This window comes from Microcaecilia unicolor, chromosome 9 (assembly GCF_901765095.1).
Source record: "Microcaecilia unicolor chromosome 9, aMicUni1.1, whole genome shotgun sequence".
NCBI classification, from domain to species: domain Eukaryota; kingdom Metazoa; phylum Chordata; class Amphibia; order Gymnophiona; family Siphonopidae; genus Microcaecilia; species Microcaecilia unicolor.
In genome coordinates this window covers 118195546-118212199 of record NC_044039.1, presented here as the reverse complement: position 1 = coordinate 118212199, position 16654 = coordinate 118195546, and the positions used below count along the sequence as shown (strand labels likewise).

General features: G+C 47.5%; 1 protein-coding gene across 1 annotated transcript in view; it reads left to right on the top strand.

The window, feature by feature from the left end:
* Window positions 1–5389: 5389 nt before the first annotated feature.
* SPTB (spectrin beta, erythrocytic) overlaps window positions 5390–16654 on the top strand; it is a 239980-nt gene continuing 228715 nt past the window's right edge. The window contains exon 1 of the mRNA XM_030214005.1: window positions 5390–5724. The gene's annotated coding sequence lies outside the window, so the exon portion shown is untranslated. The remainder of the gene's footprint in view (window positions 5725–16654) is intronic.

Sequence of the window (16654 nt, the reverse complement as noted above, 5' to 3'; positions counted from 1 at the left end):
CAAGTGTGTGAGCAGCTAAATTGTAGGTGTGTTGATAGTATTCTATATAACAGAACCTTCATAGAAGAGGGTTTCTGATGCACATCCTCTGTCCATTTGATTGTAGCATTCAATGTTAGAACTGTGCCCTTAGTATTTGAATTAGCTCATTCTAAGGGTTTAAAGTTAGATGCCAGGACAGCACCCACTAAGCACAAATTGTGGCTCAGTGATTCTGTTAGCACTCCTTAACAGCAATTACACATGTAAGTCTGCACTTATGCTAACGTATGGCTGGAATACATGCCCACCATCGGGCTCAAAAAGATAAATGTTGACCTATGCCCATTGACTGTATAAGAGGTCAACATTTATCTTTTTGAGCTCTCCGGGTAGGGAAGTTCACTCTTGGAATTATTGTATGACTCCTGATGCAGGCACTGAGTGCTGAAACACGGCCTGTGTTGGGTCAACGAGGTACAGCTTTGATCTATTCCAGTGCTTAAAAGACACGTTCCGGTTTTGAAGGCTTCTCCTGCTTTTTTTGCTTCATCTTTCATGTAACAGCAAGCTGCTCAAAACACAAAATCAAAAGTACTGAAGAGCACCCATGGAGGCTAGAGAACAGTCCTCCAATCATGTCCCAGTAAATGAGCAGAGCCTTTCAGTTTGTTTAATGCTCTGCATTACCTTGGAGGTGGTTATACCACACCTTAGTTCTTCTACCATGGGGAAAGTGAGAAGATATCTCCTTGAGGTTTAATATTGCCCCTGAAGCAGCCATGGCTGTGTCAGGCATCCTTTTACCTACTCTCTACAATAAAAGACTTGTAAATTCATCTTCCACTTTCCTGGTGTCCCAGTATTCAGGGTAGTTGCTGGACAAAATTTCCACATGCTCTGCTAGGATTGTTGTTGACTCCATCTCCAGGCTGACACTGAAGCTGTTTCCTTGCTTGCCTACCCCTACATAGGAGTAATCATATGAAGGGATTTTATTTTCTTGCACAGAAAAGGTCTTTTATAAAATTAGCACATAAAATTATGCAGACTGCAAAGAAAGTGTGTTCTTTTATGTTACTTTACAGATAAAACAGAACCAGTGAAACTGCTACTGCTCACTACACAGAAATTGCATGTGAATAGAATACCACAACTCAGTCACATGCACAATACAGACAGACTATCAAATACTGAACAAGGGATCACTGTTTACAAATAGAAATATGAAGGTAACAATTGAATTGGGGACCCCAAGAAGTCAAACTTAGCATTACTGCAACACTGGAGAAATAAAAATAGAAATGTTTCTTTTTGTACTGAATATGATTAGGGCTGCACGTTATTAGCGGTTAATGCAGCAATTAACACAATTATTAATCACAATTAAACAATGTAATCATGATTAATAATTTATTGCATGCTGTTGACCTTCTGCCTCCTGCCCTTGCTTACCCCATGGTACATGGTCCGGCATCGCTCCCGCCTGAACCTGCCCATGGCTCTCACTCTCCCTCCCCACACCTCTCGATGTATCTTTCTAAACAGAAGTCTTCGGACCTGTAGGCCAGCTTTAGCCGTGCTCATAGGCTGCCTGCGGCCTGCACAGGCCTTTCCCTCTGATCCAGCCTGCCCCAGGTGGGTGCAGGTGTGGAGAGGGAGAGCCAGAGCTGTAGGCAGGTGGGTGGGAGATGCAGGGAGTGAAAGCCACAAGCATGAGTGATGAGGGACAGCCAGAGCCGTGGGGAGGTAGTGATGTTGGACCATGCACAGTGGGGTGGGGAGAGGCAGAAGGTGAGCAGCATGATGTTTAAAAGTTACATCGAATGGAGAGGGGAATTGAGAAAACCACAGGCATCATGCGGGGGGAGGGATTGAGAGAACTGTGGGCACCAGGCAGGGGTGGGGGGAATTGAGGGAGAACCTGTGGGCACAATGCAGGAGGAAAGGCATTGAGAGAACCGTGGGCAGGGTAAAAGGGAGGGAGCGATGCTGGACTGGATGCTGGGAGGGAGGGAAGTGGAGAAAAGAGAAGGAGGTGTGTTGGGCTCAGAGTGAGGGAAGGGAGCGATAAAGATAGTGGACCTAGGGTGGAGGGGGGGAAGAAGAGAGAGATGTTGGACATGCAGGATCGAGGGCAGGAGAGCAGAGACAGTGAGATGCTGGACCTCAGGACCTTCTCTGATAATGTGTGAAGAGGGGTACTTGACATGTTGAGTGTGTATACTCAGCCCAGTGTGTGTCATATGCCAAATACATGTCACTTGGCATCTCTGTCATCTTAACGTTTATACCTGAAACAATGTGCTCAAGATCATGAGTCACAGTGGGGTTTCAACCAGGCTTCCTTGGTCACAGCTTGCTGCTCTAACTGTTAGGATACTCTCTCATTGTGGAGGGATGTATAAAGGAGCCTGGGCATAGGCAGCTAGGGCGCAGGAGTGGCTATGGATACCCTCCCCCCCCCCCCCCCCGCCTCATGTGCTACATCTAGATGGCCAGCTAGGCCACCAGCTGTAAGATTGCAATCAACCCACAAGCCAGCCAGGCTTGAACTACAAGCTGAAATCGTAGGAGATCCAAGGGAATCTGGGAAACTAGGACCAGCCTGGGTATCCAATATTGGAGGATCCCAGTGCAGAAAGGAGAAATCACCCAGGTTCCAGCTGCTGGGAAAAAGGAGATCAGAATATGAGTGGGATCTGTGACTCAGGTGCATTCTTAATTTAGTTCTGAGGCCACCCAGTGCTGAAGCAGAAAGGATCTGTCTCCCAAGTGCACCTTCGCCTCCCAGTCAAGAGGTACATTTTTTTGTATGTTTTTCTTAAGCTTTTATACCATTTGCTTCCAGGGGAGGAGAACAAATAGCTCCCATTTTATATCTCCATTTCATGAGACAGGAACACTCTTCTCTTAGATATAGCTTTTTCCTCCTTGGGTCTCCAGTCAGAAGTGGCTTTCAGTGGGTTATAGTGCTGTGGGCATTTGCAGCTACTTGAGAATTTGGGTGCACTTGTTCCTGATAGTCTGCTCATGCATTAACCATTGTGTGTACACAAACAGTGGGCACATGTGTATACTCTTGGAAAAAGTGCACTCGACAAATAGTGCAAAATCTGGTGCATACTCTTTCAGAAGAATACACATTTGGAAAAGTGTGCACGTTTTCTGAAAGAGTGCATGTTCTTTCTGAAAGAATGCACACGCTTAATATTCTGCCCGATATTAAAAATGATTTAGCTGGTTGCTGACCCGTTAAATCACTTGGTCGGGACTACCCACTAATATTCAGCACTTAACCAGCTAAGGGCCGCTGGAATATCTCAGTTCGCGCCAAACACAAAGCCAGCTACCTTGGGGGCGGAGTCAGCACTTGGCCGCTTAAGTGCTGATATTTAGCACTTTAGTGGCCAGGGTTAGTGCATAAATGGAACCCCATAAATGTTTGTCCTATTTTTATGCAGTAACTCTTGGCCGCTTAAGGATGAATATCAACTTAAGCAGCTATGTGTTAGCCAGCTTAAAAATTAACTGGATTTTTGAAAGCCGAAGCCCGTACAGGTCCCAGCTTTGAATATCTGGAAATAACCCCATCAGCGGTGAGCAAAATGCTCACTGCCGACGGCTGAAGATTGGCCCCATTGTTTCTGTAATGAAAATGTAGAAAACAGCAGCAACAAAATAAAACTAAAGTTCCCTTACACCCCTGATCTTTCTCGTGGAAACCTGCAGCACTCATCTCTAACCCAGACTCAGGGCCGGATGCAGTAAAGCACCAATTGCTATTTCCACTTCTGCAAAAATTACCAAGTTGGAAATAGCAAGACAAGAGATGGTCAAAAGAATCAGCATGCAAATGAGCTGCTCGCAAAGACAGCAGTTCAGCGGGGGGGGGGGGGGGGGGGGAAGCCAACTGGTCATCCGAGCATGCGCAGAGCAGCCAATCACTATGCGTGGCTGCTCTGCGCATGCTACAGACGTCTTTCATGCATGCATTATCTGAGTGTATGAAAGCAATGGGTAGCTTTTTTATATTTTCAAACTTTTTTTTTTATTGCCGCCAGACCCTCGGCAACAGTACAGGCAGGGAGGGAAGCAAGGGAGAGCGAGGTGAAGGAGAGAGCGAAGGACTGCCTGCATGCATGCTTGATGAGCAGTGTGGGAGCAGGCTCTAGAGATGGTGCAGCTCTCAGCCAACCAGCAGCTGCTATTTCAGCAGTAATCGCAAGGAAACAGCAGTACCGTTAGCTCCCGACTACCAGTAAAAATTTAATCGTTAAGGTAGGCGGTCCTTTCTGTGCATCACTCAGAATGCACATTTGAATAGTAATTAGCTCATTATAATAAATTTGCATACAATTTTCATTAGCTGTTACCATAACAAGTAAAAAGCTTACAGAACCCTTTTTTGCATGTCTTTCTGAACTCTGTGCTCACTAAACTGGCTAGAACCAGTGTAAAAACGGCTTGCTGGCTGATTAAGTTTTGTTCATCTGGTTATCAGAGATAGCTTTTAAAATCTACTACTAAGGGGCAGATGCTCTAAGCAAACTGCTTGCAACATTTCATTTGGACTGGTTTTAGCCAGTCTAGATGAAATGTTATTGTGTGGCTAATACACAGAGGCTTTTGGGCACTTCTTTACCACGTACGAAACAATGACCGAAAGTCCTATGCTAATGAGCTCACTAGTATTAAAATGAGCTCATTAGCGATTCTATGCAATGCTCAGAGAAGCTGCAAATAGAAAACTCCCATCCTAACAACTAAAACCTACTGACTGCTTCAGAGCAGGTCGGTAGGTTTTAGTCATTAGGGCAAGGTGTCATAGCCCTCTCTGCTCCACTAGCCAGTAAGATATCTGAGAGGACAGCAGACCTCTCCCTGAGGTGGTTGTAAAAATAAAACATGCTTCTGCTCACTTTGATCCCATCCCTCTACCATGTGTGGTGTCCGTTCACTGGACATGCGCGCAAGAGCTGCGCCTACCACACAGCTCTTGTAGGCATGCTCCAGGAATGTTACGACTCTTTTTTCGACCAATGCGCAACACTACCAGTGTGCATATAATTTGCATGCTGTTAATGTCGAGCATTGGTCAGTAATTCCGACTCGGTGTTCCAGCTGGTGTTTTTGTGCCAGAGTTCTGTGCATCTCCCCCTAAAGTGATTGTCTTGGCTTCTTATTCAGTCACTTCTGAACCTTTTCTCACTAGATGGCAGCACTCTTCTTCAGGCCTAAGACAGCAGCTGTACATGTACATAACATTCCCTCAGCTCCTGTTAATGTGGTTGTTTACCCTATGTGTGCATATCCCCAAGTCAATCTTCATCACCCACACCAGCTCACTATCTTCCTCTGCTGAATACTTTTTCCACTGTCATCAGGACTCTGTAGACTGGCAAGTGCTTCTCTGACAGATGGAGGGAGCCCTGCCACAGCTGAGCATGCGTCTCCCTTATAGAGTAAATATCTCAACTCTTCAGGAATGTCCCCTGCACACCCACCGATAATTTATTTTTATCACCGGGTGGGTCTGCTCACAACTGTAAGAGGTTCTCTGCATGAGAGGCTTTCATTTCTTCAGTTACTGGTTCTTCAGGCAGTCTCTTTGTGTATCAATTTTGGACTTTCCAATCCAAGTCAGAAGTAAGACTGTTCTCTCTGCTCTTGGATAACGGGTTTTGCCTCTGTTCGTTATCTTCAAGAGGAATCATTGCTTCTTGTGGACAGCACTGTGCTCAGGTACTTTCTAGGCTGTATAAACTGTGCTGTCAAAATGTTTATGTTCTCTATAAAATGTGTGTATTGCTTCCATTTTGGACAAGTGTTATGCTTGAATGCCATATTGAGGTTTACTACAAAGTACTATTCATTTTAACATTTAGAGGTAAATTATCAAAATGATTTACGTGGACAAAACAATGTTCCTGGGGTGGGATGTCTAGGAAAGCATGCACTTAGATTATATTCTCAGATCTACAATTGTTATTTCCCCACAAAACATACCTGCAGAAAAAGCAGATGGCAAATATCTGTAGGTACTTGGCATGGAAACTGAAAGCACATGTGAATTTTCAGTGAAAGTCGGGGCAAAGCGTGTGGCTGGAAAGTACGTGAAGACTGTTTTCATGTAGAGAATTTGGAGATAGCTCCTTTAGGGGCCCTTTTACTAAAGGGTTGGTGTTTGCCAATCCAGAACTACTGTCGGGCTACCACAGGAGCCCAGCAGTAGTTCTCACTTCCAGCGTGCGCCATTTCCATTGCTACAAAAATATTTTCTGTTTTTGTAGCGCTGGTGTTAGTGCTGGGTTAGCGCAGGAGCCCTTACCGCCACCTCAGTGGGTGGTGGTAAGTGCTCCCTCACAAAATGGCCGTGTGGCAAGTGGTTCACTTACCGTATGACCATTTCTTTTTGTGAAAAAAGACAGCCTTTTACGCGCTGCGGCAAAAGGGGGCCTCAGCGTGCGTCAACAAGCTGTACTGATGCTAGCGAAGGCCCCCTTTTACCGCAGCTTAGTAAAAGAACCCCTTAGGATTAGATTTATTGTAGTTTGCTACCACGTCTAGTAGTCTTTAGAAATGATAAGTAGTAGTAGTACATTAGTGCCCTTTATTAGTAAATAGGGCCCATTACATAGAATAGGACCTTTGGTAAATAACTCTGGGACTTAAAGTATGTAACTCAAATGCGGTAGCTCATTTTCACATTTTGTACAGTCATGAGCAGTCATAATTGGACAGGATTGGGCACTTCCAGCTTAAATTGTCAAAAATAAAAAGCTGTGCTTATTTGGAGAAGTGAAACATTTATTTTTTTGATAGAATGAGACCTCAGAAGTTACTGAGTTCTATCTTCTTTGTGGTACTGTTGCTTGAAAATTGAGGGGCCCTTTTACTAAAGGGCATTAAGCCCTTACCCTGGATTCTATATAGGCTCCATGTCTACTGAACCTGTGTGATCCGTGTCGAAGGTGCATGCTTTGGAATGCGTTGCCCTTTGAGCTTAGAAGCATTGACACTGTTCTACGCTTTAGAAAATTGTTGAAGGCTCACATATTTAATTTGGCTTACTGTAATTAGGCATGCTATGGCTTTTGGCACACTTTATTTCTGAGCAAGTAATCTATTTTCATGCAAGCTGTTATTTTGTGTTCTATAATGTTAGTATACTGTTTATTTTACATTACTGCTTGTTTTTATGATATTTTACTATGCATGTTGCTATGTACACTGCCTAGAACCGCGGTTAATAAATATTTTAAATAAATAAATAGGGCACCGGAATTTGCACGCAGATCTGAGATCTGTACGCAACTTAATGAGGAAATGGACACCAATTGGCCACTTAATTGACGCCTATTGATGCTTGATTGAAGTTGTGCACTGATCTCCCTTGTTGTGCTATTCTATAACTTGGCAACTAACTTTTCCCACACACAACCCAAAAGGGAATGTGGCCATTGGAGGGGCATAGGTGAATCGTGAGTACTCTTAAAAGTTAGGCACCAAGTTATAGAACAGTGCCGAAATGTGCCTAAGTTTGGGAATCGGAACTACACCTGTTTCTATCAAACTTAAGTCTGGCACCCAAAGTTAGTCATGACCTGTGCTCTATGCCAGAATTCTATAGAGCAACCACAGAAGTGGAGAAACTGGATCCGCTACGAAGGGGAGTGCAGAGACAAGGGCATAGCGTGATCAACAGGACATTTCCAAGTGAAACCAAGGAGATAAGAGGTGGAACAATAATGCTTTAATGGTAGATAAGTCTTATCTACCATTAAAGCATTATTGTTCTATCTCTCTTCTCCTTGGTTTCACTTGGAATTATCCTGTTGATCATGTACTCCATTGTCTCAGTATTCTATAGAGGTCAGGCACCCTTTATAGAATAGGGGCTCTGCGTGGATCTTTTCTGTGCTTAACTTTTATAAAATCAGGGGGGATTGTATAAAAATCATCAAAAATTGCGTGAAATTTAGCCACACTCCCGATTTTGTGCATGCAATTTAATAGATAAGAAATTATTGGTACTAATTAGATTTAATTGGGACTTACCCACATATGGTAAGGCACAGGATCCATACCTAAAATTTACATGCAGCCCGAAAAAGAAGGCGCAGAAATGGGATGTCCGGGGGGTTCATGGGCTTTTTGGGGTGGATCAAGGCCGTGGTTTTGAGATACACACATGATTGTAGAACAACAGTGCTCTGTGTGTAAATTTAGGCGTGGGCATTTGCACTATATTTTTGTTGATGCAAATGGTGGAGCCCCGCGTAAATTTAGGCGTGAGCATTTGCACCATATTTTCATGGGTGTAAATGGCGGAGCCTAAATTTACGCATGACCTCTCCTCTTAAGTATTCTATAAACTGTGCTGAATTGTAGGCGTGGCTTATAAAATACTGCTGATTCAGGTTTTTCGGTAGCAATGTTTTAGGCACCATATCTAGAATCTAGCCCTATATATATAGAATATCCCCTTAATGTGGCATTAGTGTTGAAAAACAGGCTACTGAAAAATGTGTTAAAAGCATTTTGCAGTATTTTGCCTGTTTACATGTGCTAACTTGTACATTTTGTATTTTTAAAAAATATATTTTTCAGAGGGGGTGTATCATAGACAAAGAATGGGTGTGGATGCGTTAACCAGCGCGCATGTTATGATTAGCGAATGCTAACTGGTTAATGTAGAGTCAACTAAATAAGCAGTAGTAAGTGTTTTATGCATTAACTTTCAGCAGGTACCGTGTGCTAATGGGAAAAATAAAAAGTGAAAAAAAAATGTTCAGCGTTAAATCTGGGCTTTGCACATGTTAGGATGTGTTAAGCCCAGATTTCAATTTTGAGGGACTGGGATGACATTTTAACAGTATTGTTTCCCCTGCTTTCCTCTACCCTATAGGCACTTGTACAGCAGTGATGAATGAGTCAGTTACAGACATGTTCCTGTCAGTGAGGATATGCAACAATAGTTAAAATGATTTCGTGAACAGGAGGGAACACTTTGCTATAGCAAAGAACTGGTAGGGGGCACTTTCTCCAAATGGGTTAGTTTTGCACATAAATGAACCTCACTCCTGCCAGAGTATGTGGAGGATGATCTCCGTCTCTCACGTTTACTAATGCTCTCAATAGTACTTGCATTGTGCCAAAGAGAGCTTCTTTCTGGTGTTCATAAGATGTAACATGTATAGGCAACATACATGTTATTTGTGATCAATCCTGTGGCACCCAAAATGACAGGAAATATTTCTGTAGGCTGGTAGGCTCTGTGTGTGTGTATGTGTGTTTGTTTGATTTTTTAAACCAACAGGAGTGAAAATGAATTGGAAACAGGACTATGGCAGGTACGTCCTGAGTTTCCCTCTTCTTCCTTTTCTCATCTTTATCACTCTCTCGGTGTCCAGCTGGTTGCAATGTTTTAATCCAGAAGCTTTAGGAAATAATGTGCCTGCTGCTGTAAGGACAGGCTCCCTGCTCGCAGTATAAATGGATTTCAGGTTTTACTGCTTGCATTGTCGAAACAATTTGCTCTCAGCTTGCAGAAGCATACTGGCAAGAAAACCCCGACAGAATTCCCAGCTTTTCAAAAGTGAGAATAGAAATAAAATAAAAAAATAAATCAGATGATATCTTTTTTTATTGGACTAACTTAATACACTTTTTGACTAGCTTTTGAAGGCAAATCCTCCTTCGGATCAGAAATAAGCAACAAAATCAGAATATATAAATGAAGCATAAAAACATTCCAATGGCATTGTCTCTTGAAACAGGGAGAGAAGGATGGGTGATCAGAAGGCGACAATGCCGCTTTTCAAGAGCCAATCCAGTCAATATTCAAAATAATTTAAGCAGGCAGGAGAGGCTCCTGACCATTTGAATTGCTTGTCTGTGGCTAACCGCCGACATTCAGCAGCACTTAACTGAATATTTGAGGTAATCATAAGAACATAAAAGTAGCCATACTGGGTCAGACCAATGGTCCATCTAGCCCAGTATCCTGTTTTCCAAACAGTGGCCAAGCCAGGTCACAAGTACCTGGCAGAAACCCAAATCGTGGCAACATTCCATGTAAAACCCCAAAGAATGGCAAGATTCTGGAATCATAAAGAGTAACAAGATTCCATGCAGAATCTCAGAGTAGCAACATTCCATGCTACAAATCCCAGGGCAAGCAGTTGCTTCCCCATGCCTGTCTCAATAGCAGACAATGGACGTTTCCTTCAGGAACTTATCCAAACCTTTTTTTAAACCCTGTTTGTTTTAAAAGTATTTCCATGCAACTTCCTTGAGTGTCCCCTAGTCTTTGTACTTTTAGAACAAGTAAAAAACCAATTTATTTCTACTCGTTCTACACCGAAACCAGCTAACTTGTGGGCATTCTGGGGATGGAGTTGGCACTTACGCATAAGATAAGTGCTTAAATTGGGCTGCATAAATCTTGGACTGATTCAGCCATAGACTGAAAATAAAGATTTAAATCATTGCACCGGATCTCTTATCAATCATTTCAATTCATTATGTACAAAAGTACTTATTTGTATAGAAGCCCAAGTACAATCCTGATCCAAACGCTAACGTTCAGTCATTTAAAGTCCATGCTGAAGACAGAAATCATGTGCTTCCAATTGTCACAAAAATGTACTTATAACCCGCTAGGATATTAAAATCCCATTCATTCATTCAAATGATCTCGACATAGACTTATGTTTCACCTTAAGCATCCCCAGACTAACTATAACACTTGTCAGCTTTGCATTGGAAAAGGAGGGGACTCACCATCTTCACCCTGCTTTGTGGTGCTTATTTTCCACCAGCTCCCAATAATGGTTCTAAGCAGATACCAAGTAAGAGCAAGAATTTACCAATGTCAAAAGCAAGTATTAGTGATGCAGAATAAACTTTTCAAACAAGTGGGTTTTGAAACATCTTACCACCATTTCCCCACCCATGAACCTTTCCTTACTCTAAATTCACAGTTCAGTCTACCACAAATCATAATGTTTACAATGAAGCCTTTCATGAGTATCATGGAGGTAAAACCAGAGTTCGGGTACAGTCTTTCTCCGAGGACAAGCAGGCTGCTTGTTCTCACGACTGGGTTGACGTCCACGGCAGCCCCCACCAACCGGAACAAAACTTTGCGGGCGGTCCCGCACGCAGGGCACGCCCACCGTGCATGCGCGGCCGTCTTCCCGCCCGTGCGTGACCGTTCCCGCTCAGTCTTTTCTTTTCCGCGCTGGAGAGAGCCATGTTCGTCTCTCTCTTTGTCAGCCCCGGAAACCGGATCGCGTTTTCGCGCGAATCTTCTTCTTTTTTCGTTGTTCGCGTTTCTCTTTTAGTTTCTTTTACAAAAAAAAAAAAAACGCTGAACTTTGTTTTTCTCTCGTCTCTTAGCGGGGGCGTTGCGTTGCGGCCTTGTGGCCGCGCGGTCGATTTATTTTCTAGGTGTGATTTTTACCGCCACCATCGACGACTTTGATTTCGCCGACGCAATTTTTCCGTCGATGTCCTCGAAGGTCCCGAGTGGATTTAAAAAGTGTGGTCAGTGCGGCTGGCATATCTCGCAGACCGACACTCACGCTTGGTGCCTCCAGTGCCTCGGGCCGGAGCACGATACCAAGACGTGTACTTTGTGTCTCGGTCTCCGGAAACGGACACAAGTAGCGAGGCAAGTTCTTCGGGACCGTCTTTTTGCAACTTGCGCCGGCCCCTCGACGTCGACTTCGACGGCATCGGTATCGACGGCTGGTTCTTCGGCACCGGTATCGATGTCCACGAAATCGGCACCGATGGCATCGACCCCAGGAGCACAGGTCCCGTCGGACCGCCGGTCCCCCGGTGAAGGCAAGGGTGAGAGGCCGCGTGGGCAATCGGCCCCGGTCACTCCCTCTACCCAGGGCCCTCGGGACCGAACCCTGTCGGACCCGGTCCCTCGAGGCCGAGGGGGATCGACCTCCTCCTCCTCAATTCCACCAAGCGCCGATGACGGGCACCGCAAAAAGACGAAGAAACACCGTCATCGGTCGCCTTCGATGCATCCGGCTCCCAGCGCCGGAGATGAGTCGACGCCGAGGAAGCGGCAGCGTCGAGAGGAGAGGTCCCCCTCTGTAGTAGAGGTACCGCCGCGTCAGGGTGCCAGCACTTCGGTGCAGTCTCCTGGACCCGAACAGCTTCCGGCACCAACGCCTCTACCGGCCCCCTCGCCTTTCCCGACAGCGGGCCTGGACGAGTGCCTCCGAGCCATCCTTCCGGGGATTCTGGAAGGGCTGATGCGCCAGACTGTGCCGGCGCCGGGGGTGCTTGCACCCTCGCCGCCGTTGACTGTGGCGCCGGCGTGCTCTAGCCCGGTGCCGAGGCCTTCGACGCCGACGCCGCTTGTGGCGCCGGTCTCGACCGCCACGCAGGTGGAGTCCCCGTCGATGGAGGGAGCTTCATCCCTGCCGGCGCGGGAATCCACCGCTCGACGACGCCACCGAGGCCTCGGTGCCTCGACGTCGAGCCGGGCCCGGTTGAGGACTGAGCTGCACAAGCTCATGTCCGACACCGAGGAAGAGGCCTCGTGGGGGGAGGAGGAGGGCCCCAGATATTGCTCCTCAGAGGAGTCTGTGGGCCTTCCCTCCGACCCCATTCCTTCACCAGAGAGAAAGCTCTCGCCACCTGAGAGCCTCTCCTTTGCCTCCTTTGTCAGGGATATGTCTATTTGCATTCCCTTTCCCGTGGTCTCTGTGGATGAGCCGAGGGCTGAGATGCTCGAGGTCCTCGACTATCCATCACCACCTAGAGAGTCCTCCACGGTACCGTTGCACAATGTCCTCAAAGAGACACTACTTCGGAACTGGTTGAGACCACTATCTAATCCCACCATCCCCAAGAAAGCAGAGTCCCAATACAGAATCCACTCGGACCCAGAGTTAATGCGGCCCCAATTGCCTCATGACTCGGTGGTCGTGGACTCTGCTCTCAAGAGGGCACAGAGTTCGAGGGATACTGCCTCGGCGCCCCCGGGGCGGGAGTCTCGCACTCTGGACTCGTTTAGGAGGAAGGCCTACCAATCTTCCATGCTTGTGACCCGCATCCAGTCTTACCAGCTCTACACGAGCATCCACATGCTGAATAATGTGAAGCAACTGGCGGACCTGGTTGACAAGCTCCCGCCGGAGCAGTCCAGGCCTTTTCAGGAGGTGGTCAGGCAGCTGAAGGCGTGCAGAAAGTTCCTGTCCAGGGGTATTTATGACACCTGTGACGTGGCATCTCGTGCTGCGGCCCAAGGTATAGTGATGCGCAGGCTCTCATGGCTGCGTGCCTCTGACCTGGACAACCGCACCCAGCAGAGACTGGCCGACGTCCCTTGCCGGGGGGATAACATTTTTGGCGAGAAGGTCGAGCAGCTGGTGGACCAACTGCATCAGCGGGAAACCGCTCTCGACAAGCTCTCCCACCGGGCGCCTTCAGCATCCACCTCAGCAGGTGGACGTTTTTCCCGGGCCCGGCAGGCTGCGCCCTATGCCTTTACCAAGCGTAGGTACACCCAGCCGGCCCGAAGGCCTCGTCAGGCACAGGGACAGTCCCAGCGTGCTCGTTCTCATCAACAGCGTGCGCCTAAGCAGCCCCCTGCGCCTCCACAGCAAAAGCCGGGGACGGGCTTTTGACTGGATCCATGGGAACATAGCCGCCCTCAAAGTGTCCGTACCGGACGATCTGCCAGTCGGAGGGAGGTTAAAATTTTTTCACCAAAGGTGGCCTCTCATAACCTCCGACCAGTGGGTTCTCCAAATAGTGTGGTGCGGATACGCCCTAAATTTGGCCTCCCCTCCACCAAATTGTCCTCCGGGAGCTCAATCCTTCAGCTCCCATCACAAGCAGGTACTTGCAGAGGAACTCTCCGCCCTTCTCAGCGCCAATGCGGTCGAGCCCGTACCACCCAGGCAGGAAGGGCAGGGATTCTATTCCAGGTACTTCCTTGTGGAAAAGAAAACAGGGGGGATGCGTCCCATCCTAGACCTGAGAGGCCTGAACACATTCCTGGTCAAAGAAAAGTTCAGGATGCTTTCCTTGGGCACCCTTCTGCCAATGATTCAGAAAAACGATTGGCTATGTTCCCTGGATTTAAAGGACGCATACACTCACATCCCGATACTGCCAGCTCACAGACAGTATCTCAGATTCCGCCTGGGCACACGGCACTTTCAGTATTGTGTGCTGCCCTTTGGGCTCGCCTCTGCCCCACGGGTGTTTACAAAGTGCCTCGTGGTGGTAGCGGCGTATCTACGCAAGCTGGGAGTGCACGTGTTCCCATATCTCGACGATTGGCTGGTCAAGAACACCTCGGAGACAGGAGCTCTCCGGTCCATGCAGTGCACTATTCACCTCCTGGAGCTGCTGGGGTTTGTGATAAATTACCCAAAGTCCCATCTCCAGCCAGCCCAGTCTCTGGAATTCATAGGAGCTCTGCTGAATACTCAGACGGCTCAGGCCTTCCTTCCCGAAGCGAGGGCCAACAACCTCCTGTCCCTGGCTTCCCAGACCAGAGCGTCTCAGCAGATCACAGCTCGGCAGATGTTGAGACCTCTGGGTCATATGGCCTCCACAGTTCATGTGACTCCCATGGCTCGTCTTCACATGAGATCGGCTCAATAGACCCTAGCTTCCCAGTGGTTTCAAGCCACTGGGAATCTAGAAGATGTCATCCGCCTCTCCACCAGTTGCCGCACTTCACTGCACTGGTGGACCATTCGGACCAATTTGACCCTGGGACGTCCATTCCAAATTCCACAGCCCACGAAGGTGCTGACGACGGATGCATCTCGCCTGGGGTGGGGAGCTCATGTCGATGGGCTTCACACCCAAGGACTGTGGTCCCTCCAGGAAAAGGATCTTCAGATCAACCTCCTGGAGCTCCGAGCGATCTGGAACGCACTGAAGGCTTTCAGAGATCGGCTGTCCTGTCAAATTATCCAAATTTGGACAGACAATCAGGTTGCAATGTATTACATCAACAAGCAGGGGGGCACCGGATCTCGCCCCCTGTGTCAGGAAGCCGTCGGGATGTGGCGTTGGGCTTGCCAGTTCGGCATGCTCCTCCAAGCCACATACCTGGCAGGCGTAAACAACAGTCTGGCCGACAGACTGAGCAGAGTCATGCAACCGCACGAGTGGTCGCTTGCCGCGCTCTCGAGGACCTTGGCATACTTTCAGGCTTCTTCCCCAGGAGCACGGGGTTTGTGAGTCCATAGGCCACTACCGTGGAGCGGCAGTGGCAGGCAAGATCACCTTCCAGGTGGAGATGAGACAACACTGGACCGGAACCCCGGACTTGAGTTCTACCCAGGAATACTCAGAACTGGAACTCACCGGACGGGTGCGCACTGGAGTGGGGCCCGCTGGACTGGACACACTGGAGTGGCCCCACTGGACTGGAACATACAGGAGTGAAACCCACTGGACTGGAACACACGGGACCTAGGCTTCACCTACACTTGACCGCCTTTCCCCGAGGGTTGAGCCCTCAGGTTCTGGCAGCCGGTAGGACTTACAGGAAAACCCGGAACTAGAACTTGCAAGCAGGAACAGCAGGAATGAAGATCCAAGAGTGCCCCCTGGCACCTAGGCGAAGGCAAGGCAGACAGGCAGGGACTGTCCGGGTTCTGGCAGTCGGCAGGTTTCAACACAATGACTAGTAGACAGTACCCAGGCTAATAGGAATGCTATACCCAGGCAAACCAGTCATACACAAGCAACATACACAGAGCAAACTCAGGCGACTTAGAAAAGCTATACACCAGCTAACAACAAAGCTGTGCCCAAGCTAACAAGTCATGCACTGGAAACAACACAGAACACTAGCAAAGCTTTACACAGGCTACAAGCCACACGGTGCCTAAGCTGGCTAGTCAAGTATTAGGAACAAACCCAGGGAACTAGCAAAGTTATACACAGGCTAACAAGCCACACGGTGCCTAAGCTGGCTAGTCTATCACTAGGAACAAACACAGAGAACTAGCAGAGCTATGCACAGGCTACAAGCCAGACGGTGCCTAAGCTGGCTAGTCTACACTAGGAACAATCACAGTCTCGGGATAGTGACTAGCAAGGGCGGCCAGTCTAACACTAGGAACAAACACAGTCTCGGGAAAGTGGCTAGCAAGGGCGGCTAGTCTAACACTAGGAACAAGCACAGTCTCGGGATAGTGGCTAGCAAGGGCGGCTAGTCTAACACTAGGAACAAACACAGAGAACTAGCAGAGCTATGCACAGGCTACAAGCCAGATGGTGCCTAAGCTAACTAGTCATGCACTGGAAACACACACAGAGAACTAGCAGAGCTATGCACATGCTACAAGCCAGACTGTTGCAGGAATGGATGCATGAATTTATGATACTTCAGAAGTCAGACAGCACACCAGAATGAGAGAGAAATCTTCTTTATTTGCCAGCAAACAAAGTAGAACATCAGCATTAAGTCTCTTCTTCTCTTTCTCAGCTCTCTTTGTCTCTCTCTCAGCTCTCTGTGTCTTTCTCTCAGCTCTCTGTGTCTTTGTGGCTTCTGTCTCAGCTGCTTCTCTTCTTATGCTGTCTTCTCCTTCTTCTGTCTGTTCCTTCTGTCCTTCTCTTTCTTCTGAGCTCCTTCTGACGTAAACTGCTTCTTCTCCCACTTAAATACAGT